This window comes from Bubalus bubalis, chromosome 23, assembly GCF_019923935.1.
Source record: "Bubalus bubalis isolate 160015118507 breed Murrah chromosome 23, NDDB_SH_1, whole genome shotgun sequence".
Lineage (NCBI taxonomy): Eukaryota > Metazoa > Chordata > Mammalia > Artiodactyla > Bovidae > Bubalus > Bubalus bubalis.
The window spans coordinates 10,006,605-10,033,770 of NC_059179.1; the positions used below are offsets into that span (position 1 = coordinate 10,006,605).

Here is a 27,166-nt window from a genome sequence, read left to right on the forward strand (position 1 = left end):
AATCCCTGAAAACACTGTCTCTAGTAGGGGGTGTGTGTGTGTGTGCACGCACGTGTGTGTACTCAGTTGCTAAGTTGTGTCTGACACTTTGTAACCCCATGGACTGTAGCCTGACAGGCTCCTCTGCCCATGAAATTTTCCAGGCAAGAATACGGAGCAGGTTGCCATTTCCTACTCCCGGGGATCTTTCCAACCCAAGGTTGAACCAATGTCTGCTGCATCCTGTGTACTGGCAGGCTGACTTTACCACTGTGCCACCTGGGAAGCTGGAATACAGTGGGATACTCACAGATTAGTTACAAAACAATTAAAGCAAAATATCTTCACCGCATGATACTACAAGGACTGTACTTTGGAAAATCCTACCTGAGATCCTAATAGGTGTGAAAGAGCTTGAACATGCTTGCTGAGCCATTCTGTCTCTTTCCCCTAGGCCACATTGCCTCAAAACCTTGAGTCAAGGAAGTGAGCTTAGAGAGTCCCTGACACTGTACATTCCATCAGGACGGGGGCCAAACCTGTGGCAGGCAAGCTAGAATGATGAGTAGAAACAGTAGAAGAGGAACATGGGAGCACCTGCACACACACGAACTTGCACACTCACAGCTGAACTTCAACTTGGTGGCTGGCAGTTTATTTTATGGGGTGATGCTAGTTTCCCATCACCCCCAACCTTGGCCTCACCTGTGAACCTCTGCAAGCGGCCACTACAGTCGTCCCTGGCTAGTTGCTCCCTTGGCCACCTCCTCTGGGGCTGGTCCCCAGCAGCTCTGCCCACTCATATCTGCCACGCAGCTGTGAAGCATTTCCCAGTCCACGGGGCATGAGAAATGCTTCGTCATTCTCCCCAGACTTTCTGCTACGCACTAGGTCCAGTCACAAGAGCATCTGTCTCCCAGAACCTTTGAAGTGTCTTCACAGAAGAAAACAATTGCTCTGAAGTGATAGCCCAGGCAGGAAACGGGGCCGTAGCAGAGTCACTCTAAGGCGATAGAGCTGCTCCAAGGCCCCTTTCTCCTTTCTCTCTCTCAGCTCTTGTCTTTCCCTCAAAAGGAAAGAGAACATTGAAATTATTTAATAACTTGATTCACCATTCAGTGTCATTTCACATTAGATCTGGACTGTGTCCAAAGCAGACACTTGTAAACTGGAGGTTGTAATGGAATTTCTTCAGCGGGGTGCTCTGTCTCTACCCTTCTTTGAAGAAGTGTGTGCTTCAGGAATTGACAGATTGTGGGAGAGGTTGCCTGGCATAAGCTTGTCTGGTGAGAGCTATCTTGACAGTGTTTGATTTCCCACCACAAGTACCAACTAGAGGCAGGAAATGGGGAGGTGGGCCAAGTGGGAGGCCACGGACACTGCTAGGAGCAACATGCAGGGCCTTCCTTCGAGGTCAGAAAGTGTGCTCTGCTTAGTTGCTCAGTCATGTCCGACTCTTTGCGACCCCGTGGACTGTAGCCCGCCAGGCTTCTCTGTCCATGGGAATTCTCCAGGCAAGAATACTGGAGTGGGTTGTCATGCCCTCCTCCACGGGATCTTCCCAACCCAGGGATCAAACACAGGTCTCCTGCATTGCAGGCAGATTCTTCACCATCTGAGTCACAGAGTAGAGTTCAAATCCCAGTCTTGCTGATGGATGTTAGCTTGTAGACTCTTTCTTAAAAAAAATATTTGTATATTTGGCTGTGCTGGGTCTTACTTGTAGCAATGGGATCTTTTATGCTATATGCAGGATTTTTAGCTGTGGCATATGGGATCTGGTTCCCTGAACAGGGATTGAACCTGGGCACCCTGCATTGGGAGCACAGAGTCATAACCACTGTACCACCAGGAGGTCCCTAGCTTGTGGAATCTTGACCAATTTACTTATAAGAGGGGAACTAATCCCTGTTTCTCAATCTTGTACTCAACATGAATCTACTGGAGACAAAAATGTCTTACCACAATGTACTGCACACTAACTCTATGAGCTTCTGAGACAAAAAAGACACATATGAAGTGACTTCAAAATCTTTATGAAGCTGTGAGTCCACATGGGCTGCTTAATAGAGCTTGAAGTCTGTTGTGTTTAAAAGGGGATTCCAAGCACTGGAAGGGATGTTGAGCTTAAAGGTCTTTGGCATGCCTTTCTGTTTAGGGATTCTGTAGTTTTGTGGTCTTTGATCTCACATCAAAGATAGTGTATTCATGTAATAACTGCCCAAAGTAGGCAACTTTTGAGAGTGAAAGAGGCTGCTATTAAAAATTACAACAGGACAAGAGGTGTAAATTAGAAATGTTTCAGGCAAGTGGGGTTTATTTTTACTGTAATTAGAGTGCAAACTTTTAGCCCTAAACTTTTTGTATTATAAGCCTTCATACTGACCTAGCTGCCATGCATTTTGAATCACATCCATTCTTCCCATCTTCAGCCAAGGACTCCTGTTATGTAGGTAAAGATCTCCTGGAAGGCTAAATATGCATGACACAGTATACATGTAAATAACACATCAGATATACATAAAGGTGTTGCTAGTGGTAAAGAACTCCCTGCTAATGCACGAGACAAAAGAGATGCCAGTTCGATCCCTGAGTCAGGAAGGTCTCCGGAGAAGGAAATGGCAACCCACTACAGTATTCTTGCCTGGAGAATCCCCACTGATAGAGGAGCCTGGCAGGCTATAATCCTTGGGGTTGCAAAAGACTTGGACATGACCGAAACAACTTAGCCTGCATATACATAAAGAGACAAATGAAAGCCAGAGGGTGAGCTAATCCAGGATCCAGATAATCCTTCAGTTCTCTCACCACCCGCCCCCGCCCAACACCCGCACGGGTTGGTGGTCCCACAACCCCCATGATGACCAGCTGTGGAGGGAAGGAACAGGCTCGGGTGAGGCCAACCAGATGTGACCTCCAGAAAACCCAGGCCAAAGCTGACATCTGTTCATGGTCTCAGAGGCTGGCTCTGATGGTCCAGACACATGGGGATGAGACTTAAAGGGAGAACTTTCATTACTGCAGACTTTAGGTACCAAGTGAGTTTCTTACATGTCTCTGGAGTTAGGTTGCTGCAGGAACTAGCTTCAGCTTACAAAGAGGGCTGCTCTAGTGAGGGCCAGGGGCTTAGGAGGCGGGTGCAGAAACACAGACTGTGAACTTGAAAGGACCCTTAGGGATGCTGAAGGGTGAAAAGGAAGGCCCCCTGAGCTTCTAATCAGTGGATCTGGGTTTTCTTTTCTACTACAGAGAAACCTCAGTATCCTCACCTGGAAAACTGATGGTAATCTACCTCTTGTGTCTACTGTCTAGGGTCATTAAGGGACAGAATGAGATAATGGATGTGGAAGTAGCTTACAAACTGCAACTCCCTCCACAAATGCCAGGTGGCATTCTAATTGGAGAGCCTCAGTTCAAACTCCTGAATTTACAGATGAAAATCTGGGGTCTAGGGAGGTCAGCTGTCTGGCTCGGTGTGGGGAGTCCCTTTACAGAGCAGGATGTGGCTGGCTTGTGTGTATGTGGGTGGGTGGCAGGGAGGAGTGGGCTGAGAAGGTAACTCTAAGAAAGATAGAAAACCAGGGGCCAATTGAGGAAGCAAAAATATTTCCAAGGAACTTAAGTTTGTGCTGGATGAGATGAAAAAAATGATTCTGGGGTGATCATTTTTCTCAGGCAGCAGGATCCGTCACATCTTTTATTTCTCACCGTCATAGACACTGACGGGAGTTGATTTCATCTGCAGCTTTTCATCCGCGGCTTTGAGGCTAGAGCTGATTACGCTAGTAATCCGGCTAGGCCATTCTCTTATTAAAAATGCTTGTTGGCCTAACTGCCCTGCTCTGACACAGGCGATGGGGGCCTGGCCAGGTTGGAAAAGAATTTGAGCACCAGAGAGGATTGATCTTAAGTAGAAGGTTTAGACAGCTTAGCAGAGAAATTAAGAGCATAGACTCTGGAGCCAGACTGCCAGGGGAAGAATCCCAGTTTTGCCACTAGTTAGCTGTGCCAGCTTAGGCGAGTTACCTAACTTTTCTGTGCTTCAGCTTTCTCATCTGTGGCATGAGAATATGAACCCACATCACAGAGTTGATGTGAGGCTTAAGTAAGTTAATACATTTAAAATGCTTTAAGTATTTGGCACACATTCAACTTGATTTACCTGTTTATTAAATAAAAATAAAATAGATAAGGGTGTAAAAGAAGGATGTAGGGGAGAGGCTGTGAGGAGTGGTGGAAAGTGGGCTTTGACATCATTTGCATTTTAATCCTAATTCCGGAACCTTTTTCTATCAATGTTTATATTTTTCTAATTATAAAAGACATGTATTTATAGTAGAAAATTTAAAAAATACAGAAATCCAGCAGGAACTAAATAAGAACCAACCTTAATTCCACCACATGGAGATGGTCATCACGCAAGCATCGTTGGCAGTGATATTTGCATTGGTTTGGTTCTGGTACCAGTGGCTTGCTGGTTTTTAATCATTTCTCCTGAGTTTGCATATTCTTCAGCAAAGCATCCAAGGGAATCGCTTGAGGGCAAGGGACCATATATGCCTAGAAAATAAAATATTTTTTGACAACGAAGAGACCCTTGATATGTAACTCAGAGCCTTTAATCTATACACTTTTTACAGTTCTCGGTTCCTGATTTTTAGAAGCTCAGTTTTTCTAGTGATACAGCATGCCAAGCATTTAGATTGAAACTCATAAATTTCTTCTTCCAACTTCCCTGCTATAATTACTTGGCCGCCCACATTATTGTTGCCAATTGCCAAGTGTAGCTGGTGAGTGACAGGTAGATTATTTGTGCCTGATGTGGGTCACACTTTTGCTTGGTCTGAGCATTTTTGTTTAATGCTCCAAGAGAAGGCCGTCAATGGGGAGCAGAGCAGGAGTAATAGGAGAAGTCTACTGGGCAGTGATTTGGCAGCTCAGAGAAAGTTGTAAATTAGGCTGTCAGAAGGGAACTTTCTGGCAAAGTCAGTGAACAAACACAAGGTGTGAGGTGGCCAGCACTTGTAATAAGCTAGCTTTCTCTCTCACTGGTGGTTTCCTCTTGTTGGTCTTTCGGTGAAGTGGTTAGACGTGTTAACTATCACCCAAACAGAACCCGAACGACTCTGGGGTTGGGCATACAGTGGTAGCCAGCAGTGGTAATAGAGGAGGGGTACGAACGCACACATCTGTAATCAGAGCAGTGATTGTGGGCTTTGGAGACTGGTTAATGGCATAACCAAATCTACTCCTGGGAACTGTCCATGAGCAAAGGCATACCAACTAACTTTTCTTGTCATTTTAGTGACTTCAGTTTGACAGTCCCCCAAAATCTGCTCTGTCTGCTTTCATGGCCAGGGGAGGGGTGGGTCTGTAATATAAAATTATGACATTAATATTAAAGAAACTTTAAGGAGGTTTCCTCTTTCTACTCCAATTTAGTGAAGGGGGAAAATAAAAGCCTTGGTAGGCATGCTCAATCCAATTGTATAAATTAATTTCTTTATTGGAACCATCTTCTTTAGTCAATGTGCCAGCAATTCACCCTGATGAAAGACTTAGAAATAGGTCTGTCTTTCTCACCAAAACCTGTCAACACGGCCAGTACCTGCTTTAATTAGGGTGACCAAACAGTCGGGTTTGCCCAGGGCTGTCTTGGGGGATTATGCCTCTTGTCTCAACCAGTAAATTTTCATAGACCCCCCATTTCCTTCTCAAAAGTGTCCCAGTTAGGACAATACATTATATGGGTTTTCCCAACATGAATGAAATCAAGGAGGAGCCGTCCAACAGACAGGTCTGCTTCCCTTTTCATAGTGTTGCTTTGCTTAGAAAAATTCCCAATGCTTCAGCCTAAAAGCCTCTTGGTCCTGGGGTCACAGTTTGACTTCTTTCATTCTCCAGTAATATTCCTTCCCAAGCTTTTTTTTTCTGCAGCAGAATCTACTTTTTCAGATGAAAAGTTAGACAGAGGCTCCAGTGTTTAATACAGAAAAAGTAGGGCCTTTGCTGATTGCAGTGAGGGTGGCAAGCTCAGATACCCCCATACTTGGCCCCTCTCTCTTTCCTTCTGGCGTGGGTCTCTGATGAATCTCAAGGCTTGTGAAGCATAGATTAAATCTCCTGCCAGAGCAAAATGTTACCATCAATTTAAAGTGCTGTCCCTGCATGGATTGAATACTGTGCTCTGGTTCCCGAGTCAAGTTACATTAGCAATACTGTATGTGTTTAAAGCTTGGCACAAGTTGATGATCATCAGGCTCTTTAAAAATATTATCTTAGGGTTCAGCCTCAATTCTAGGTTAGGCTACTCCTGTGGCCTTAATTCTTCTAACCAATCAAATTTTGACTGCCAATTTTGTTGTTCTGTCATGGATCATGGCTGAGGAACGACCACACCAACCATTGATCCTGGTAATTCTCTGTCTCACCTGTCCCCTTTTGGGGCCCTTTAACTTAACTCTGGCTTTATGGCTCTTCCCCTGTAACCTCATCCTTTTTTTGTGATTTGAAATGCTATTCTAGTAGACTAATTTTCTCTTCATCCTTGCAAATCTTAAGCAGACCATCCTGGGTCTTTTCTTTGATTGAGTTCCCAGTTTATTATAAAGCTCCCTGTAGCTTAAAAAATACACAAAACCTATCAAACACATCCATGGATTAAAAACCTTCAGTCACTAACCTCATTAGTCTCTCTCAGCTTTACCAGCTTCATTATTTTAGACACCCTAGCCAAATACAGACTTTCATCAGATATATGTACTATTGCACACCTATATTTCAACCACAGTTGACTCACCAGCCTGACGACCCCCATCAGTTCTCAATGATTCTGAGGAGCGGGTTATTTTTCTTGGCACGGACCCAAACATTGAGGCTAGGATTCAATATTAAGCTGGTCTCCCTAGGATGTCATTAAGAGGGTTTAGTTACTGAAACACTAAAAGATATTGTCATAATATAGTAATTTCACTCAAAATGGCCTCGTGTCCCAGCTGTTGTGACTGCCACATTTTAAAACTCTAGCGCCCTTGGAGGGTTGGGGTGAAGGGCCCAATCAGGAATGGATACTTTGCTTATTTGTTTATTCAAAAATATTTGGAATACAGTGGCATTTTCTTGACTGCTAAATTGATGTACTACTAATTATTTCTGGATGATCAGCAATATACAAAAGAAAGTTTTGTTCAATCAGTTATTATTTGCTCAGGACATTTATGGAAAAGAGTCATTTATACTTTGAAGAAAGTTTGCATTTATATATGGTGCACATTGTATACAAAAAGTTGGCTTGAATTTTTAAAAAGGATAATTTTTACATATTTAATATAATTTTACCATACAGTTCCTCAGACTCAAACTTATTTACTCTTATAAGGGGAAATATCAAATAATGTTAGCTTAAACCATGAAACGGAGTAGCTCAACCTTGGCACTGTTGACATATTGGTTCAGATGATTCTTTGTTGTGGGGTCGCCCTGTGATGCCGTGGGGCTTAACAGAAGCTCTGCCTTTGACCCACTAGATGCGAGTATCACCATCTCCTCCACCCAGTCGTGACAAGCCAAAATGTTTTTAGATGTTGTCAAGATGTCCTTTGTGGAGCAAAATCACCCCTTGCTGAAAACCGCTGCTGTAGAAAGATATCAAAACCAAGAGGAAGAGTTGGAAATGGAATGAATGGTCCATGGTTCTACAGTGGACTTCAGATCCTGTCCTCTCCCATGAGCAACAATGAAGATGAAGTGTTGGCTGGCTTGCTGAATAGGGCTACATGGAACTATGAGGGACTTCAGCCAACCTGGGACATCTCCCAAGTTTCTCCTTTTACAAATTGACCCTTATGGAAAGTAGGCAGCATTAAAGATATTAGGTAACTGGTATTATTTTTCCTTTAATAATTTAGAAATGTGCTCATAACAGTTGGCTTTTGTTGTTTGATTGCTCAGTCGTGTCCAATTCTTTGTGACCCCATGGACTGCAGCATGCAAGGCTTCCCTGTCCTTCACTGTCTCCTGGAACTTGCTCAAACTCATGTCCATTGAATGGATGATGCCATCCAATTATCTCATCTTCTGTTGCCCCCTTTTCCTCCTGCCCTCAATCTTTCCCAGCAGCAGGGTCTTTTCCAATGAGTCAGCTTTTTGCATCAGGTGGCTAAAGGATTGGAGCTTCAGCTTCAGTCTTTCCAATGAGTATTTAGGGTTGATTTCCTTTAGGAGTGATTGGTTTGATCTTGCAGTCTAAGGGACTCTCAAGAGTCTTCTCCAGCACCACAGTTCAAAAACATCAATTCTTCAGTGCTCAGCCTTCTTTATGGTCTAACTCCTAGTTCTGTACATTACTATTGGAAAAACCATAGCTTTGACTATATGGACCCTTGTTGACAAAGTAATGTCTCTGCCTTTTAATATGCTGTCTAGGTCTGTCATAGCTTTTCTTCCAAGGAGAAAGCGTCTTTTAATTTCATGGCTGCTGTCAGCATCTGCAGTGATTTTGGAGCCCAAGAAAATAAAGTCTCTCACTGTTTCCATTTTTTCCCATCTATTTTCCATGAACTGATGGGACCAGATGCTACTTAATAAACCAGTCTAGAGCTCAGTGGCTGAAAAGACATTTATGGCTCACAGATCAGATTGGTGGGTGTATATAGCTTTCAGCTTATGTAGGCTGGACTTGACAGACAGTTCTGCTTCTCCATGTAGGTCTGTGGATCACCTGGAGCTGCAGCAGCTGACCGAGCTGCTCCATGCCTCTCTCATTGTCTTCCTGGTGCCAGTAGGCTGCTTGGGACATGCTTATCTCGTAGTGATAGCAGAGGTACAAGGAGATTAGCAGAAACACATGAGGCCTCTGAAAGCTTCTTCTCAGCACACCATCACTTCTGATCCATTCTATGAGCCAAAGACCATCACATGGCTGAAGCCAAAGACTGTCACATGACTGAACCCAAGTCCATGGGAGGCAAGCTAGGCTTTGCCCCTTTGTGGGAAGACATGACAAAAGGCATATGGATACAGTGAGGGATGAAGAATTGGGGTTAATGACACAATCTAGCAAATCCTTATTTTTAGAATAATAGTTTTGCTTTTATATAATTTCTGAACTGAGTTCCTTTATTTTGTTGGACACTTCTGTAATGAGAGAATAGAATCACAGGACCATTTCAAAAATGGAATCATTTGGTAAGAAAGAGTGGGCCAAACAAACTATCTGAAAATTTACTTTCACTCCAGTTAACTTGATCTTGCATGAATTAAGCAACATTATATTTCTGTGGTTTTAAAAAAATGGAAAAAATTGAATTTGTCCTACATGGAGGCCAAGAGAAAAGGTATTTTCAAAGATATTTGTGAAATTAAGATGCAAAAACACTGATTTTTTTTTTCTTTTTTCAGGATTGGCAGATTGCTGATATGTTGGCCAGAGGAATGCGGAGTGAAAATCTCTGGAATGTTCTAGCAACCTTTAAAATTTATTGCTAGGAAATGGGTGCTGCTTGTCTTCTCTGCATCTTTTCAAAAGATCTCTTGTGAATCCAGTCAACTCCTGTCCAGGTAGGGAGGTTTGGAAACTGTGATAAGTGAAAAGTGTTTTCTACAGCTATGCCTCAGCCCCGCCTGACCAAACACCATTAATATGTAACCTGAATCTGACCACTTCTTTTCTGTTTACATTTGGTTGCAGTATTATTTTAAGTGGTGAAAGAGCAGTTCAAAGTCATCTTTTCTTTTTGGCACTTCTGCATAATCTCTCGAGGTTCAGTAGCAGAATGACCATAAGTTGTGTCAGTAGGATTTAAGTCTGGAGGAATTAAAAATCCCTTACCTTATTACACATGTGAATGTACTAAAGATGGATGGGTTGGTCTGTGCCAGGATAAGATACGATATCAGAAATAATTTCTAATTGTTTATGCTGAGACCATAGATTTAGAGGACGATCTTCTGCATGCTTGGCACAATCCATCAAAGATGGGTATGTGCTGCACACCTATGAGAAGGGCTGAGACAAAGCAAAATAAGACCAAAACAAAATGCTGACGGTGACAAGAGCTGGAGAGCATACAGAACCATGAGAACTCTCAAACATTGCTGTTGAGAACACCAAATGGTTCAGCCACTTTGGAAAACAGTTTTTTAATTTCTTATTTAGTTAAGCATATCCTTACCATTGGGCTTCCCAGGTGGTGCTAGTGGTGAGGAAGCCACCTGCCAATGCTGGTAGACGTAAGAAAGGCAGATTTGATCCCTGGGTCTGGAAGATCCCTTGGAGGAGGACACAGCAACTCACTCTAGTCTTTTTGCCTGGAGAATCCCATGGACAGAAGAGCCTGGTCCTTAGGGTCTGCTGTCCATAGGGTCTCACAGAGTTGAACATGACTGAAGCAACTTAGCACGCATGCTTACCATAAGACCTAGAAATCCCACTCCAAGGTAGTTACCCAAAAGAAATTAAAACTATATTCACACTGACACCTCCATGTGAATGTTTATAGTGGTTTTATTTGCAATCACCAAATATTTTAATTGGTGAGTGAGTAAACAAATTGTGGGTCATCTGTACAATGGAGAGTTACTCTGCAATAGAGATGAGCTGCTGATAAACGTAACATCATGGTTAAATCTCTAATGCATTACATTGAGTGAAAGAAGCCAGACTCAAAAGGCCATAAGCTGTATGATTCTGTTTATATGATATTCTGGAAAAAGGCAGACCTAAAGGGACAGAGAACAGATTAGTGGTTGCCAGGGGCTAGAGGTAGGGGCTCTCCACAAAGGGGCGCATGGGAAATTTAAGGGTGATGGAACATTTCTATATCTTGACTGTGGTCATGATTATAAGGCTGTGTATATATGTCAAAATGCATAGAAACATGCTTTAAAAAGGGTGAATTTATACCCCGCTATTCCTGTGCCATGTGCTCAGTTGTGTCCAACTCCCGGCAACCTTATGGACTGTAGCTTGCTGGGCTCTTCTGTCCATGGAAATCTCCAGGCAAGAATACTGGAGTGGGCTGCCATTTACTTCTCCAGGGGATCTTGCTGACCCAGGGATCGAACCTCGTCTCCTGCTTGGCAGGCGGATTCTTTACTGCAGAGCCATGAGGCAACCAGCCCTAGTATGCCTGATTTTAATAAAGTGTCTGGATGACTGTCACTCTGAATCTCTTATTTATATATTTATCAACCTAACATAGGAGAAGGCAGTGGCACCCCACTCCAGTACTCTTGCCTGGAAAATCCCATGGATGGAGGAGCCTGGTAGGCTGCAGTCCATGGGGTCGCTAAGAGTCGGATACGACTGAGAGTCTTCACTTTCACTTTTCACTTTCATGCATTGGAGAAGGAAATGGCAGCCCACTCCAGTGTTCTTGCCTGGAGAATCCCAGGGATGGGGGAGCCTGGTGGGCTGCCGTCTATGGGGTCACACAGAGTCGGACATGACTGAAGTGACTTAGCAGAAGCAGCAGCAACCTAACATATATGTTGGGGTAACCACCCAACTCACATCTGCTTCTTGGGAACTGGCCTCCAGGCCCCAGTCCCTGTTGAAGGGTGGGCTTAGCCTATGCTTCTTCTAGTTGATTCCACACTCTGACCCTGCTGGATAGGACCATGAGTGGACATCTACCCCCAACTAAAACAGTAACATGCTCTTTTTTGAGACTTTGCTCTAAGAGACATGGAAACCACAGTCCAGAGAGTGTAGATTTTGGCTTGCAGATGTTTTGTTTGGCCTGCATAGTGTTTAAAGAAATTGAATTAATTGCCAACATTAAAAAATGGGAAATTTCACATAAAAATCCAGATTTCCGGCTTCTCTTTCAGAAATGGGAGGATCCGGTAAAATGGCCTCAAATTCCCGCCTGGAGACAATGGCTGGAGCCGTGGTGGCTTCAGCCCACTGTCTGGAAGGGCTTTACCCCTTCCCACCCGCTGCCTCTCCGTCCGCACAGGGCCTTCCACTCCTGGGGAAAGGGGGCAGAAGCAATGAAGCTGTGTTGGTCGGGACAGTTGGCTGGTATAGTGGTGCTCAGGGAAATATGAACTATTTCTTTTACTTTCTCTTTCTATCAAAAATGGAGAGCAAAAGGTAAGACCATGTTTTACAAAAAATGATCATGAACACATTACTTTGTGATGGTAATGATGACCCTAAGTGGTTTATAGTAAAGAAACCAAATATGTCTGAACTAGAAGAATACAAGTCAGGATTCCTTTCTGAAGACAAGCTTATTGTTACCAAAGGGGATAGCGGCAGGGCCAGGAGAAATAAATGAGGAGCTTGGGAGTAACAGATACACACTTCTTTGTATAAAATAAACAAAAAGGACCTCCTGTATAGTTCAGGGAACTATATTCAGTATCTTGTAATAACATATAATAGAAAATAATCCGAAAAAGAACATATATACATGTATAACTGAATCACTTTGCTGTACACCTGAAACTAACATAACATTGTAGATCAACTATACTTTAAAAAATGGTTAAAAAATTAAAAGTTAGATTATTTTACATTGCACACACATGCATACACACACAAGAATCCTTTCTGAAATGAACATCGCTCTTGACACTCATCCGCGTTACTCGGCTGGCCTCTGTAGGCATTCAAGTTTGCACAACCCTCCCAGTCCAATGGTTGAGGACTGGAGTGCTAAGGTTGCCCAAAGTTGAAGGCACCTTGAGTTGTACATTGATGTGCAAACAGGTGTCACTGGAGAGGAGAAACTGAGAGCCTTACAAAGGGGAAATTCTGCAGAAATGTGCTTGTGGTTGTGTATGAGGGAGAGAGAGAGAGAGAGAAATAATGAGACTGAGAAAGGGACAGATGTTTAGAGAAGTGTGCAGGTGAAGTGCCTTCAATCTATTGTGCCCATGCATCTTGGCGGAGCTTGTGAAAATGCCCATTCTAGGAGTTCTGGAGTGAGGCCTGAGATTCTGCATTTCTAACAAGAGGGCAACTCTACTGATCAGTGGACCACGTTTTGAGCTGAAAGGCCCCAAATCACCCCCTCTACAAAGAAGCAGTAAAAAAATTACCTGCCTAAACTTTGTTTTCTAACATTTCTTCTCCATCGAATAAGTGCGTGATAAAATCAGTTTCTTTGTCACACATCTAAGACTATTCCTCCTTTTTAAATGAGGAAGGGGCTGTTTCAAAGGTTGTGGAGGCTGGCACTCCAGGAAGCAAGAACACTTTTTGTGACTAACTGGCTGGCCTCTCCGGAGCAGTGAGCTGGTGAGCGGCCCGGCTCAGTGACTGTGCGTCTGGCCTCCTCAGTCTTGACGACTTTGTTCTGTGGCTGTAGGCAAATCACCAAGGTCTGCTTTCTCACCAGTCATAAAAAAAAAAAACAACAAGGTGAGATTTTGACCTTGTAGACTATCGTGAAAGATTTAATTAGCATTTGTGAAAGCCTGTGAGATCTATGGAGGAAATGTTCTTCAGATGAACAAAGTAATTTATAGTCACTATCATCATTTCATTACCAGTTCAGCTGATATGCCAGGCAGCTCAGTCTCAAAGAAGCTGTCTCCACAATCTACAACTCCCTCATGGTCAAAACTATTGCAGTGAGGAGCATTACAGCTCTCTGTGGAAGAGGATAAATCCTGCTGCTTTTTCACAGTGTCTGATGTAACACAGGTGTCTACCATTTCACAATTTAATATGATAATTTTTTTCACTTAAAGAAGGGAGACTCTCAGTTGTGTCCTCCTTTCAAATATGGGCCACGGTGATTTCTGTTTAGTACTTATGGTCTCTGGTTTGAAAGGAATATGTCTTCTCATTTTTCTTTCTCTAAATCAGCAGTCTAGAGAAACAGTGTCCAAACGAAATAGAATACAGGCTGCATATGTGATTTAAACATTTCTAAACAGCCCCTTTTGGGGGTATTGTCTTTGAAATTTGGTATACGTTACACTTCACATGGGATGTTAAATTTTCATTAAGACATACCTAATCTGTTTAGACAGCCTAAAATTTACAGTTAAAAGAGTAGTTTTACCTACCCAAGTTGTTCCAAATATACTGAAATTTTTTCTAATATCAGTTTTGTATTTAAATGTCAGTTATGGTGTCCGACTCTTTGCGACCCCATGGACTGTAGCCCACCAAGCTCCTCTGTCCATGGGATTCTCCAGACAAGAATACTGGAGTGGGTTGCCATTTCCTTCTCCAATAGAATAAAATAGCACTTAAAAATCAGTTCCTTGGTCCCCTGGGCCACATTTCAAGGGCTTGCTAGTCACATATGGCCAGTGGCAGGGCTCCTCTGGTGACGGAAGCTCTTGCCCTGGGATTTTTTTGTTGTTGTTTAGTTGCTAAGTCATGTCCAACTCTTTTATGATTCCATGAGCTGTAGCCCGCCAGACTCCTTTGTCCACAGGATTTCCCAGGCCAGAATATTGGAGTGAGTTGCCATTTCCTTCTCCAGAGGATCTTCCCAACCCAGAGATCGAACTCACGTCTCCTGCATTGGCAGGTGGATTCCTTACTGCTGAGCCGCCTAGGAAGTGTGACAGAGGTCCTATTCCCACACTCACCACTGGCAGTGCATGTCTGTCCTCTGTTGATGGAGTTGCTTCATGGCTGACAAGCCCTGTGGATGTAGCGAGAAGGCCTTCCTTCCGTCAGTACACATTATTTGGCTTCCACTTTTCAGAGGATTGCTGTTTACAGCCCATCTGTCTCTCAGAATGACCCACATTCCCCAGAGGGACTTTACAGAGATCCCAACTGGGCGCCACTGGACTAAAACAGCATCTATCCACCCATGCATGACTCCACTCATCCATTCAACAAATATTTATGAAGCATGTTTCTATGACCAGCCCTGATAAGCTCTGGGGACTGCTTCAGCCATGAGAAAGGACGACAGGGTTACTGCCCTCAAGAACCTTAGTGTCTAGGCGTGGTAGACATTCAGTGGAATCCCACAAATAATGAGTTCATAGCAATATGACATCTATGAAGGAAACCAGAGGTCTCCATGAGCCCCTGAGGGAGTCTAATCTAGTCTGGAGGTTCAGGAAATCTTCCTTTTAAAAAATGACATTTCCGTTGGAACCCGAAGGGGTCAGGCCATGAAGAGATGGGAGCAAGGCCTGTTCTTGGCAGAGGAGACAAGAGAGAGGCAGAAGGTCAGGGTGGCTGGAGAGAGGTTAGCCAGGAAGGGTGGAGAGATGAAGAAGGGCCAGATCGGAAAGGCCTGGAGGTCCTGGAGAAGGACCCTAGTCTTTGTCCAAAGAGCAACTGGAAGATCGCCTGAGCATTTTAAGAAGAACGACTTGATCAGATTCAGGTCCTGCCCCCTTTTTTTTCCATGAGGCTAAATGAGTTATTTATTTATTCTACTAGAATGACTAACATTTATTACAGGTTACATAATTTTTAAAAATCTGTTTTAACACTTATTCTTATTTAAAATTAAAAAAAATTTTATATGATTTTAAAAGATGACTTTCCATTTACAGTTAATGTAGAATATCAGCTGTATCCCCATGTTGTAACAATGCCTCCTTGCAACCTGTCTTAGACCCAGCAGCTTGTACCTTCCACTCCCCAACCACTACCTTGCTCCTTCCTGTTCCCCCACATAACCACTAGTTTGTTCTCTATATCCATGAGTCTCTTTGTTTTATATCATCTTTACCAGTTTGTTGTATTTTTTAGATTCCACATATAAGCATTAGGATTCCCTGTCTGATAGGCTTAGTAAAGAATTTGCTTGCCATGCAGGAGACCCAGGTTCAAACCCTGCTTGGGAGGATCCTCTGGAGAAGGAAATGACAACCCATTCTAGTATTCTTGCTTGGATAATTCTGTGAACAGAGGAGCCTGGTGGGCTACAGTCCATGAGTCCGAAAGAGTCGAACACGATTGAAGGACTAACACTTTATAAGTGATCTCAAACAGTATTTTTATCCATCTCACTTATTTCTCTTCAGGTCCTCCTTTGAGTTTTACAAGATGGCACATGGCTGAAGATCCTCCCTGGGATTTCACCTTTAATTCAGCCTCAGTCAAAAATGACCATGGAAGCCAAAGAGAAAATGTTAGTTGCTCAGTTGTGTCTGACTCTTTGCCACCCCATGGACTGTAGCCCTCCGGGTTCTTCTGTCCATGGGATTCTCCAGGCAAGAATACTGGAGTGGGTTGCCATTTCTTTCTCTGGGGGATCTTCCCAATCCAGGGATTGAACCTGGGTCTCCAGCATTGCAGGCAGATTCTTTACCATCTGAGCCACCAGGGAAGTGACTTCCTAATTTCATTGTCCTGCTCACTGGCCATGGACACTTGGATTCTTTGAGGAAGAACTAGACCTTAAGTGTAGTGAGGACAAAGGCAGTCTGATAGCTCCTGAGGAATAAAATAACAAAACAAAAGGAAGCAAAACATAGCAAACAAAATCCTGGATATTCCAGGTTAAATTTAAATTGTATGTGCAAGGGCTAAGATTTATTATTAACATATCACTAGTGGTACTACTAACAATTAGGATAGACCACTGCTACTAGTTATTGAAGGGCCACCGTTTGCCAGGTGTACATAAATAAATAAGTAAATATATACATAAATAATTACGTATATATAAATGTTATGTGTATGTATACAAATACGTGCATAAATAAAAAATATATATAAGTTCTAATCCACAAAAAATCCTGCCTGCAAGATAGATACATTATTCCCATTTCCTTCTGATATTCAAGGGAAGGGAGTTTCACAAAGTTTAAGCAACTTGTCCCAAGTGAGGTCATTAGCAAGTGTAGAGGCAGAGACTTCCCTGGTAGTCCAGTGGGTTAAGAATCTGCCTGCCGCTGCAGGGCACATTGGTTTGATCCCTGGTCTGGGAAGATTCCACATGCAGTGGACAACAAAGTCTGTGAGCAGCTACTGGAGCCTGTATGCGCAGAGCCTGTGCACAACGAGAGAAGCCACCGCAATGAAAAGACCTTGCACAGCAACTAGCGGGTAGCCCCCTCTTGCCACAACTAGAGAAAACCGGAATTCACTCACAAAGACCCAGAGCAACCAAAACTAAAAGGAATAAACAAAGATTGCCTTAAAAAAGGGATAGAGACCGGGTTGGAGCAAGTGTATGTCTGAACTCAGGCCCCCCACATGTCCACGTCATCACGCTGCCTCAGGTAAGTAGACCCCACGTGAGTCCTGAGTGGGAGCGTCTGAGAAACAACATGCCTGGGCTTAGATAGACACACTGCTGCTCACTTTGGTGACAAGCAGAGGACAAGTAGTGGTTTTAGGATATTTGATACTTTCTGATACTTTGGACACACCCTCAAGATGTTCTTTCTAGCAGGTGTCTTTTCTAAATGTTGTGTATACAGTGGCTTTTATTATCCTTCTCTCTTTCTAATATTTTTTAAACCATTTCTGTTTTCTTCTTGCTGCTCCACAAGCAGACTGGAGCTGGGCTTTCTTTCTGTAGTGTGTGAAACAGTTCGGCCAGCTCTGTACCTGGGCATGGCCTCTTTCCTCTGCTAGGGTGGTGGGTGCGGGCAGCAGCTCCTGACACCGTGAATTTGTGTTCCAGGCTCTGAGGCCCAACAGGCAGAGCCGACAGAGGGAAGGGCCTCCAGCACAGGAGATATTGTGGTCATCTGTATGACACCTTCCTGACAAGTGTGCAGAAAGCTCAGGCTTTTTGAGGCATTAATCTTTTAACATTATTCACAGAGAGAGGGAAAATGTCCACCATATCTACATGAGAAGAAACTGGCTTGAATCTCCAATTAAGGAGGCAAATCAAGAGGCTTGTTCAAACTTTATTCATTCCTCAAAACATCAATGAACACCTAGTAAGGGCCACAAATGGATCTGGATGCTGGGATACATACAGCAATGAGCTAAACTGATGAAAAAGAAGCAAGTAAATAAAAAGAGTAGATTTTAAATGTTCTTACCACAAAGAAGAAATGGTAATTATATGACAGAGTGGAGGTGTTCACTAATGCTATGCTGGTAATCGCTTGCTGTATATAAGTATCAAATCAACACCTTAAATGTATGCAATGCTTACATTTAAATATACACCTTAAATGTACAAATGTAAATGAATGTCAATTACATCTCAATAAAGCTGGGAAAAAAAGCCAATCAAGCAAATAAAGCACCACCACTATCAAAAAAACTCCATCTAAAAGGAGATTTTCTTCTTTTAAAAGGAGAGACAGACAATAAACAAGTAAGACATAAAATATGCAGTTTGTTTGATGATAGCAAAAAATAAAACAGGAAAATGAGCTGGGAGTATTCAGGACAGTCTGGGAGCGCCTTGAGGATGGAATTTGAGCAGAGACTTGAAGGAAGTGAAGGGATAGATGATGGGGAAATCTGAGGAGAGAGCATTTTAGGTGAAGGAAATAGTAAGTGCAAAGGCCCAAAGGCAGGAGAGTACCTAGAGTGTTCAGTAAAAAGCAAAGAGGCCAGTGTGGTAGGAGATGGGGTTGGAGACAGAGCCAGAGGCTCAAAGGGCTTTGCCCTCACAATTAGACCTTAGGCTTTTCCCCTGAGTAACATGAAAAGCCTTTAATGTCTTAGAGGACAAAGAGTATGGAAAACACACTGTACAAGCCCAGGGACAGAAGAACAGTCAGGAGGCCATTGGCATCATGCATGTGACTGACGATGAAGCTTAGACAAGGGGAGCAGGGGAGGTGATGGGCAGCACTTGAATACAACATGTATTTTGTGGAAAAGTCAAATGGACTTGCTAGTGGATTGGATAAATAAGGTAAATTATTTGAAGTCATTTTTTTTTCTCCCCACCTAAGAGTTATTTTAGTCATTTTCAGGCCTAGATAGAAAGTTACCTAGATCATTTATTATCCTTGATTAGATACCTATATTCTTTTAAATAATATCTTAATTTTTCAAATTATGCATATCCATTATTCTATCCTTCTTATAAAAAGTCATGTAGTGCAAAATGAATACTCCCACTTACCATGCCACAGTTGACCTTTTCCAAGAAAGAGATAATCTCTATTATGTTTGACTTTTTCTCTGTGTTTGTATATCAGAAATATAGTTTTATTCTTTTAACAAAAATGGGATCATAATGTTCACATTGATTTCTGCTTAATATGCCTTGAAGATCTTTCCAAATTAGTAACCTAGAGGTTCACTTCATTCTTTTAAATTTCTTAGGACTCCTCTAGAAATGTATCTGACTCATTTCTTTCCTCTCCTCTAATCACTGTCTAAATTAGGGTATCAAAACAGGCAGGCATCCACACACATGCCCTAGGCAGAGTGTCTCCTTCCAGAAAGCATCCACAGATGACATTTTAAGGTTGAAAGGATGAGCCCAGCATGCAGAGCCAAGCTGTTCGACATGTCTTGGAGGGGATCACAGTTGCCTTGAGTCACTTGAGTTTGAAAGTACTTTTGCTGGGGGAATGCTTGGGATATTTTGTGCTCCTGATTTCCCAACACCTCATTCCCTAGCATTCATGGTTAGAGAAAGTTCAAGGGCCCACGGCAACGGGTTGGCCTGGCCTTACAGGGTCGGCAGACTTCCCAAACCAAAATGGAGCATCTGACTCAACAAGGGTAACTGATGTTAATGGCTGGAGATATTTCTCTATATATGTATGCTTCTTTTCCAATTAAAAAGTTGCATTTTATTATTTATTGTAATTGCATAGGTAATGCATGAACATTGTAGGAAAATTTTTAAAAAATACAGAAAAAGATTAGATAGTGATAACCAGAAAGCTTTTACCTACAGTTACTCTTTTGCTATTTACAAGAGGATTAGAAATGGGGTTGGCTGTGACATACCTGTTTTATGTGGTTGCCGCAGTACAAACCACTGACTTTGCTTGGTTCTTTTGCCCCTGTGTAAGGGTTTGTCAAGGGGCTTCCCTGGTGGCTCAGATGGTAAAGACTCTGCCTGCAATGCAGGAGACCTGGGTTTGATCCCTGGGTTGGGAAGATCCTCTGAAGAAGGAAATGGCAACTCACTCCAGTGTTCTTGCCTGGAGGATCCCATGGACAGAGGAGCCTAGTTATAGGCTGGCTGGTTACAGAGGAGGACTGGCTACAGTCCATGGGGTTGCAAAGGTACAAAGGGTTAGACACGACTGAGCAACTAACATGTGTACGTGTGCGTGCGCACGCGCGCGCACACACACACACACACACACACACACAGGGGTATGTCATGAGGAGGTGGGAGGGAGCACAGACATATCCTGTTGCTAAACCAGCTCCTGCTTTCCATCACCAGATCCTATTCATAAGGAAGCGATGTTATAGTGCTAGAGGCAGTTGGACCTGTTGACCATGGTTTCCATCTGTTGGGACAATGCTTAAAATTCAGCAGCGACTGTTCATTCTTTCTGATCCTCTGTAGAGGCACCTGGAACACAATCATGCCTTCCTCTGGGCTGTGTTCACCTGTTTTAAATTAATGACTGGGACCTAGTCCTTCAGCTCTGCACTGGTGAAGAACAGCAGAGAATGGAAATGAGAAGAAGGGTTTGCCCAGCTGGGTGGGTCCTTCCAGGACAGCAGACTAAGCCAGGTGAGAAGGAGGAGCTGGGCCATAAGAGATGTTAGGATTCATCGCTTCCCAGCACAGCCAGGATGGGTGTTTGTCTCGATGCCAGGTGCCTTTCTGCTGAGTTGGGACATAAGGCTGGACACACCAGCCTGGAATAAAGAGAGAAGTACTCACATGTATTGTGCCAACAGGGCGGTTCAGTCCTTTAGCCTTTCACCTTTCATGCTTATTCTTGCTCGAGGCAGCAAAAGTTTTTTGTTTCTATTATTATGGTTAGTAATATTTATAAAACATAGGAATAGTACTATAAGATGGGGTTTTAAGAGATAATAAGGCAGAGTCTTTGCCATCCGCAAACTCTCATTATCCAGTGGTAGAAACAAAATATGAGCAAGAAATAGTATCACTGGGTAGCAAGTAATGAGTGCTACCTGAACAGAATGGAAGATAAATGTTAATGGTGATCAGAGGAGAGAGACATGGCCATGTACTAGAGTGGACATGACATAAAAGCTTCAGGAAAGGGGTGGCGTTGAGTTTGGGGCCTAAAGGACATCTAGGGGTGAGAGACATGGAGACGAGAGGTGGGTGGGGATATCAGGCAGAGGAGATGGCTCAGGTAAAGGATTAGGGCTGGAGGACAGATGTGCAAGAAGTAAAAATGGTGCATATCACAAAGGAAGAGTCAAAAAGCATGAGTGTGTGGGAACAAGGCACAGAAAAGTGAGAGATATGGTAAAGTTGTGAAGACAGATAATTGGAGGAATGATGATGTTGACCAAAGCATGGATTTCTGGAAGGATGATTGGGAGGAAAATGGTGACTTTGAGACTGGCTCAGATGAAGGATGAAAATACAGATGAAGGTGACTATCTAGCTCAAGAGTGCAATCACTTGAGCAGGAGAATGTATGTGGAAGTTAGTTTCAAGGGTCATTAAAGTGACTGGACTGTGAGGTCTCCCATATGGAGCAGCAGGAAGCCATCCTCTCAGCCTTGCTTATGCTCACATGTTGGGTGGAAGGAGGAAGTGGATGCAGTGAAAGACGCGGGGTACTGGGCCCCATGATAAGAGTGCCACTAGAAGGTTCTTGCCTGGAAAATCCCACGGACGGAGGAGCCTGGTGGGTTGCAGTCCATGAGGTCGCTAAGAGTCGGACATGGCTGAGCGACTTCACTTTCACTTTTCACTTTCATGCATTGGAGAAGGCAATGGCAACCCACTCCAGTGTTCTTGCCTGGAGAATCCCAGGGACGGGGGAGTCTGGTGGGCTGCTGTCTATGGGGTCACACAGAGTCTGAAATGACTGAAGCAACTTAGCAGCAGCAGAAGGTTCACAACAGAAAAAGGAGAAAAATATTTCAGGAAAGTGGAGCCTTGTTCCCACCTTGACTGCCACAGAAGAGCCAGGATCGAGCCCTGAAAACAGTGAGTTCCTATTACTGGATAACTGCTCAGGGCAGTTAGAAGTTAGCAGTGACTCGAGAGACCAGTTGTGATCAAGTCGGCTTGGTGGGTGTTTGGAGTGGGTGGTGATGAAATAAATACAGTGAGGATAAACCAGTGGTTTAAAAATTTGGCTGAACATCCTCATCACTTGGAGGGAACCTGAAAAATAAAATTTCTAGGCCCCACATCAGACCCTGTGAGTCATATTTGTAGGGGTTGTACCTAGGAAACTGGTACAGATAGCTCAACTGCAGCCAGTCCACAGAGCATCATTTGTGAACCACTGGTAGGTGATAAGAGTTGAGAAATTGGATGCACTTGAGAGGAGAGGAGGGCTGAGGAAGTTTTCTTGGTAGTTTTGTTTCCCTTTAATTTTATTTTTAGAATAGAGGCGATCTGAGCTCTTTTTCGAGGTCATAGGGGAGATAATCTGATTGAAGATACAAGAGAGATGGAAGATAAGAGATAGCTAAGGGTCCCCAGCTGTAGAAAATAAGCTAGGGTCCTCTGAGGCAGGTGGGTGCAGGGCAGCCTGGAGTGGGGAAGGTGGAGGAGATGGAGAGTCAAGGGAAAATTTGAGGATGTGAAAGGAAAACCCTGAATTCTGAAACTTATCCCAAATCAAGCTCTGTGTATTCTTCAAAGATGGATTCAATTCACCTAAGAATCTTGTTGAGTCCTTCCTAGCACCGTGTTGAGCAAATCACATGGGGCTTTCATCATGCCAGTTACACCCAGGAAAGGCAGGTTATGAAAGTTTAGAATTATGAAATGAGACAAATTGTGCAGTTCAACATGAGCTTATCTTTTGAAAGTTTCTATTTCACAGCTTCTGAAGGAGGGCACTTTACATGACGTGTAATACCGAGTATTTAAGAGACCAGTGCTAAGAGGAAGAATTGACCAAGGACCTCTTACGGCCTCAGGCAGCATCTGCGAGTCTAGTTTTGGTGTCAGAAGGGGACTTTGTGGATGCTATGCCCACAGAGTCTGTTGAAAATGGGTTCTCAGTGTTGTGGCAGGAAGCATTGTGTTGTGAATCATACCTCACACCTTTCTCTTGTTGGCTGCCTAGGCTCAGTGTGAAATCTGGGTCTGTAATCTACTCTTTCTATCGTTTTTCTACACTCTACCAAGAGTCAGCACAGTCCAGCCGTCATTTGCACGTTTTATTTTCATCCTGTGAGGCACATCTCTAGTATTCTTATAATAGAAATGAACTTAGTGGCTTAGGTAGTAAATGAGAACCACTACACTCTTTTGAACTCATCATGTACATTTTATCTAGTACCTCCCTTTTAAATGCATCTTGGGAAAATTTCTATTTTAACATCCTATCACAATGAAATAATTATTTCTTATTGTGAAAGACAACACAAATATTATGGCCTGTACACTTGATACTGTTTTAAATATCTTAGGTATCTCTGTGCACTTCAACCTCACAAGAGCACTGTGATATGGTTATTCAGATTCCCATTTTACAGATGAAAGAATTGAGGCTCAGAGGGGCAAGACATATTGCTCCAAAATCACATAGCTAATGAGTGGTGAGAAAGGGAATCCAACCTGTCTGTCTGACACCAATGCCAGAGCTCTTCAATCGTAAGTGATGAAATAGATGGAAGCATAGTTAATTAGAAGGGGAAGGCATCCTTGGGAGTTCCTGATTTTTTCAGCACAGTCATGGCTGGGCATTATTCAAAGAATCTCAGCTGAAGTGCCTGCTTCAGGGGCACAGGTCATTTGTCTTCATCTTCAATGTGCTGCTCAGATTTAGAAAAGCCAGTTGGATGAACCACTGGAAGCCTGTGGTACCTTCTGTGAGTTCATAGAACATGAGAGTGAGGCAGAGACTGACTCTAACTTATCTCAGAGTGGATGGACAGGGAGCTTGTTCATTCACTCAAGAAATTGTCCTCATAGAGTGAAACTCTGTGTGCCACGCCTGTGTTTGTGTAGTGGAAACAAAAGTGTGAAGCATCGAGTCCTGGGAAGGGACACTGATAAGAAACAAGGACTGGGACGGGAGTGATCACCTGTGACAGATGGAGGTACAGAGCAGGGCTCTAACCCAGACAGCGAGGTGAGTGGGAGGTGTTAGTTCCTGTGAGCTGGAGTTAACCCCTTGATTGATGTACGGTGAAACCCACAGAAGGCAGCCTTTCAGGATTCAAGGTAGGAGGGAAGTGCATTCCAGTGATGCTCAGATATAGAATGCTAGTGACTTTAACTTCTCTCTTGCCTTAGACAAAAGTGTGATGGGGGCAGTTTCCCCATCTGCAGCCTTGTAAAGGCCTGGTTATCTAGCAGCTTAGAAAGAGGTGGGGACTGACCATCAGGCTGCCCTTGATTGGAGCTCCTCCGCATGATTAGATGGCTGAGTGATTTAGGCAAGTGTCCATCCCTCTGGGCCCTTATAAAGCTGGAGATGATACCTAACTTCACTGGGTTTTTGGGAGAATTATGGAGTCAGTGGACATTTCATCAAATATTAACATCACTTTGAGCAAATGCTCAGGAGATAGTACAGTTCTATGTCAGTGGTGGTTCTTAACCTAGGGTGATTTTTCCTTCTAGAGAACTTTTGGCAATATCTGGGGACATTTTTGATTGTCACTAGTGAGAAGGGGATCCATTGGCATCTACTGGGTGGAGATCCAGGAGGCTGCGAAATGTCCTGCATGCACAGGTCAGCCCCACAGCAAAGAATTATCCCACCCACTGTCACAGTGAGAAAAGTGGAAAAACAGTTCTATGTTATGTTAATGCCCATAATCCTCATAGGAACCCAATAAGGTGGTACAATTATTATTCCTCTATTTTAGAGCGGGGACTATTGGAGACATTCAATGCCTTGGAAATGAAATGGCTTGCCCAAGCAAAGGCAGTTAGTAAGAGCTGGATTTGGACCGAGCCAGTCCAAATCCAGGGTTATCACACGTAACCACTTACCCTAGGTTGCCTTCTGCTGGACTGAGTCAAAACCAGTGAAGGTAGGCTATCTAGAAGCTTCCCTTTCCCCTGTGTTAGTGGTTCTGAGACTTCAGCAAGTATCAGAATGATCTGAGGGGCAAATTAGAATGCAGATCCTGGGACCCCTTGCCCAGGCCATCCTGATGCAGCTGTTTTTGAAGCACAAGGCTCTACACCAGCCCATGTGAATGCTTTTACACAGAGGAGCAGCGTGATATCAGCTGTAAAGTCTTGTTTTCAGAATCTCAGTTTTTCATGAAATACTGTATGAAGAGCTTAGCATAATTTTAGGATGTTAGTCCAAGGAAAAAGAATTCAACACAATGTCTCCTTAAGGAGGACCTCGGCTCTGTTAGCTCGTTTCTAGACTTGCATCTCCAGATGAGGACAAGACAAGGGCACTTGGTCATCCTCGCATCACCTTAAATACTCAAAACTGGACTTCTTGCACCTTGCCCTGCTCAGCCTTACCCTTGTTTCTTATGATATTGGATATCTGGCCATTTTAGCCAGTGACTACGGCTCCAAACCTCAAGCACTCCAAACCTCAATTCATCTTCCTTCCACTATGCAGCCAATCTCCAGGTCCTTGAAATTCTTCTTTCATCACGTTTCTCCTGTTGATCCCTAACTCTTCTTTGTGGCCACTGTCTTCTCGTTCAGTACTCTATCACCTCAGGTTCTGATCTGCAGTAACTTCCTCCTTAATCTGCAAGGCTCAACTTTTTCCTCTAATGTATTCAGCCAAGTAAATCTTCTCAAAATGCCATTTTATTTCATATACGCATCCACTGACTCACTCAGGTATTTATTGGGCACTACTCTCTGCCAGGCACTCTTCTGTGACACAGAGATGAATATGACCCTATCAGGTCCCTTTCGTATTCCGTGATCCTCAGTTCTTTATATCAGCACAAGCTGGTCTCCTGCTCCATCCCTACATTTCTCTACACAGCCCCTCAGCTCTGGTCATTGCCCTCTGTTCCTACCTGCTCATTGCTACCTCTGTAACTTTGTCATGCTCTACTCTACTCAAGGTCACCTCTCTTTCTACTCCACATATCTAACTCCTACTCACCCTTCAAAACCCAGATCAAATCTCATTTTCTTAATGAAGTCTTTCCTAACCATCCTACTTCAGGACCATTTCCTCTCTCCTATAATCCCACAGTATTTAAAGCCACCATTATTTTTGGAACTGCTACTTCACATACACATATGGATTCATTTTTATGCATGTCTAGTGGAGGGAAGAAAGGTTGCAATCTGGAACAGTTTATTGTAAAGGATTTAGTCACTCTGGGCGGCATGGTAGATGGAGACGCAAAATAGGCATCCGTTTGCCAAATGTAGTTTAAAATTCCTGTGGGTGGATCTTAGAGCCCAGATCTGCAGGCTGTGTGCCTGGCTTACCCACTTGGACCAAGTGCTGCTGCTCAGAATGGCCAAAACCCACAGAGGCCCAGTTCGTCTCTGCATCTGGCAATAATTCCAAGAATTTCTGGATTTGTCCTTCAGTGATTCTTCCCAGAGTTTTCTGTCAGCTAAAGAGGAATACTTTAGCAATATCTAATGTTTGTTGAGGGCTTACTATGCACTGGGCATTGTGTTAAGTGCTTTATCCACATCTTCTTCTTCAGCCCTCAGAGTAACCATTAAGGTAGGGCTATCACTTTCATTTTACAAGTGAAGAAGTGGAGGCTGAGAGAGATTTAATAACTTGCCCAATTTTACACAGCTGGTAGCAGTGGTAGTCAGAGGAATTCTGGCTTTTCTGTTTTTATTCTTGAATTTTAACCCTTCTATGCAATCCAGGGATGGGTATAAAAACTAGTAAGGATACGTAAAGCTTTCCAATTTTCAGGTGAACGCTGGGACTCATAATCTTTGTGGTCTAAGAAGCTTTGCATTGAAATGAGGATTATTTTAGAAACAACGTGGTTTTCCCACTGACAAGATGATTTGTCATATTCAGATTTAGAATAACTGCTGCCTTGTCATACTCCCATTCTATCCTGAAAGCCCAGCGCTGGACTGCTGGGAAGATAGGGTGTGAAAGGGCAACTCATGAGAATGTTTTCTAGGAAAGCTGATGGGTGAAAGACTTCCTGAGAAATTTCACACTGGGAAGGAATAGTCCGCTCTGCTGTATTTCATGGCAGATCGTGAAATCTTGTCTCCCGGGCACGTGTTCCTTGCCCTGTGTTCATGGC

At 43.4% G+C, this 27,166-nt stretch overlaps 1 long non-coding RNA gene across 3 annotated transcripts in view; it reads left to right on the plus strand.

Moving 5' to 3' along the window:
* LOC123331376 overlaps window positions 1-27,166 on the plus strand; it is a 74,073-nt gene that overhangs the window by 38,239 nt on the left and 8,668 nt on the right. The window contains exons 1-3 of one of the 3 annotated variants that reach the window (XR_006547973.2): window positions 7,512-7,853; window positions 9,379-9,537; window positions 11,812-12,256. This is a non-coding gene — a long non-coding RNA (uncharacterized LOC123331376). Of the gene's footprint in view, window positions 1-7,511; window positions 7,854-9,378; window positions 9,538-11,811; window positions 12,257-27,166 lie in introns of those variants that run through there. The other 2 variants (XR_006547972.1, XR_006547974.1) reach the window with 2 other exon arrangements.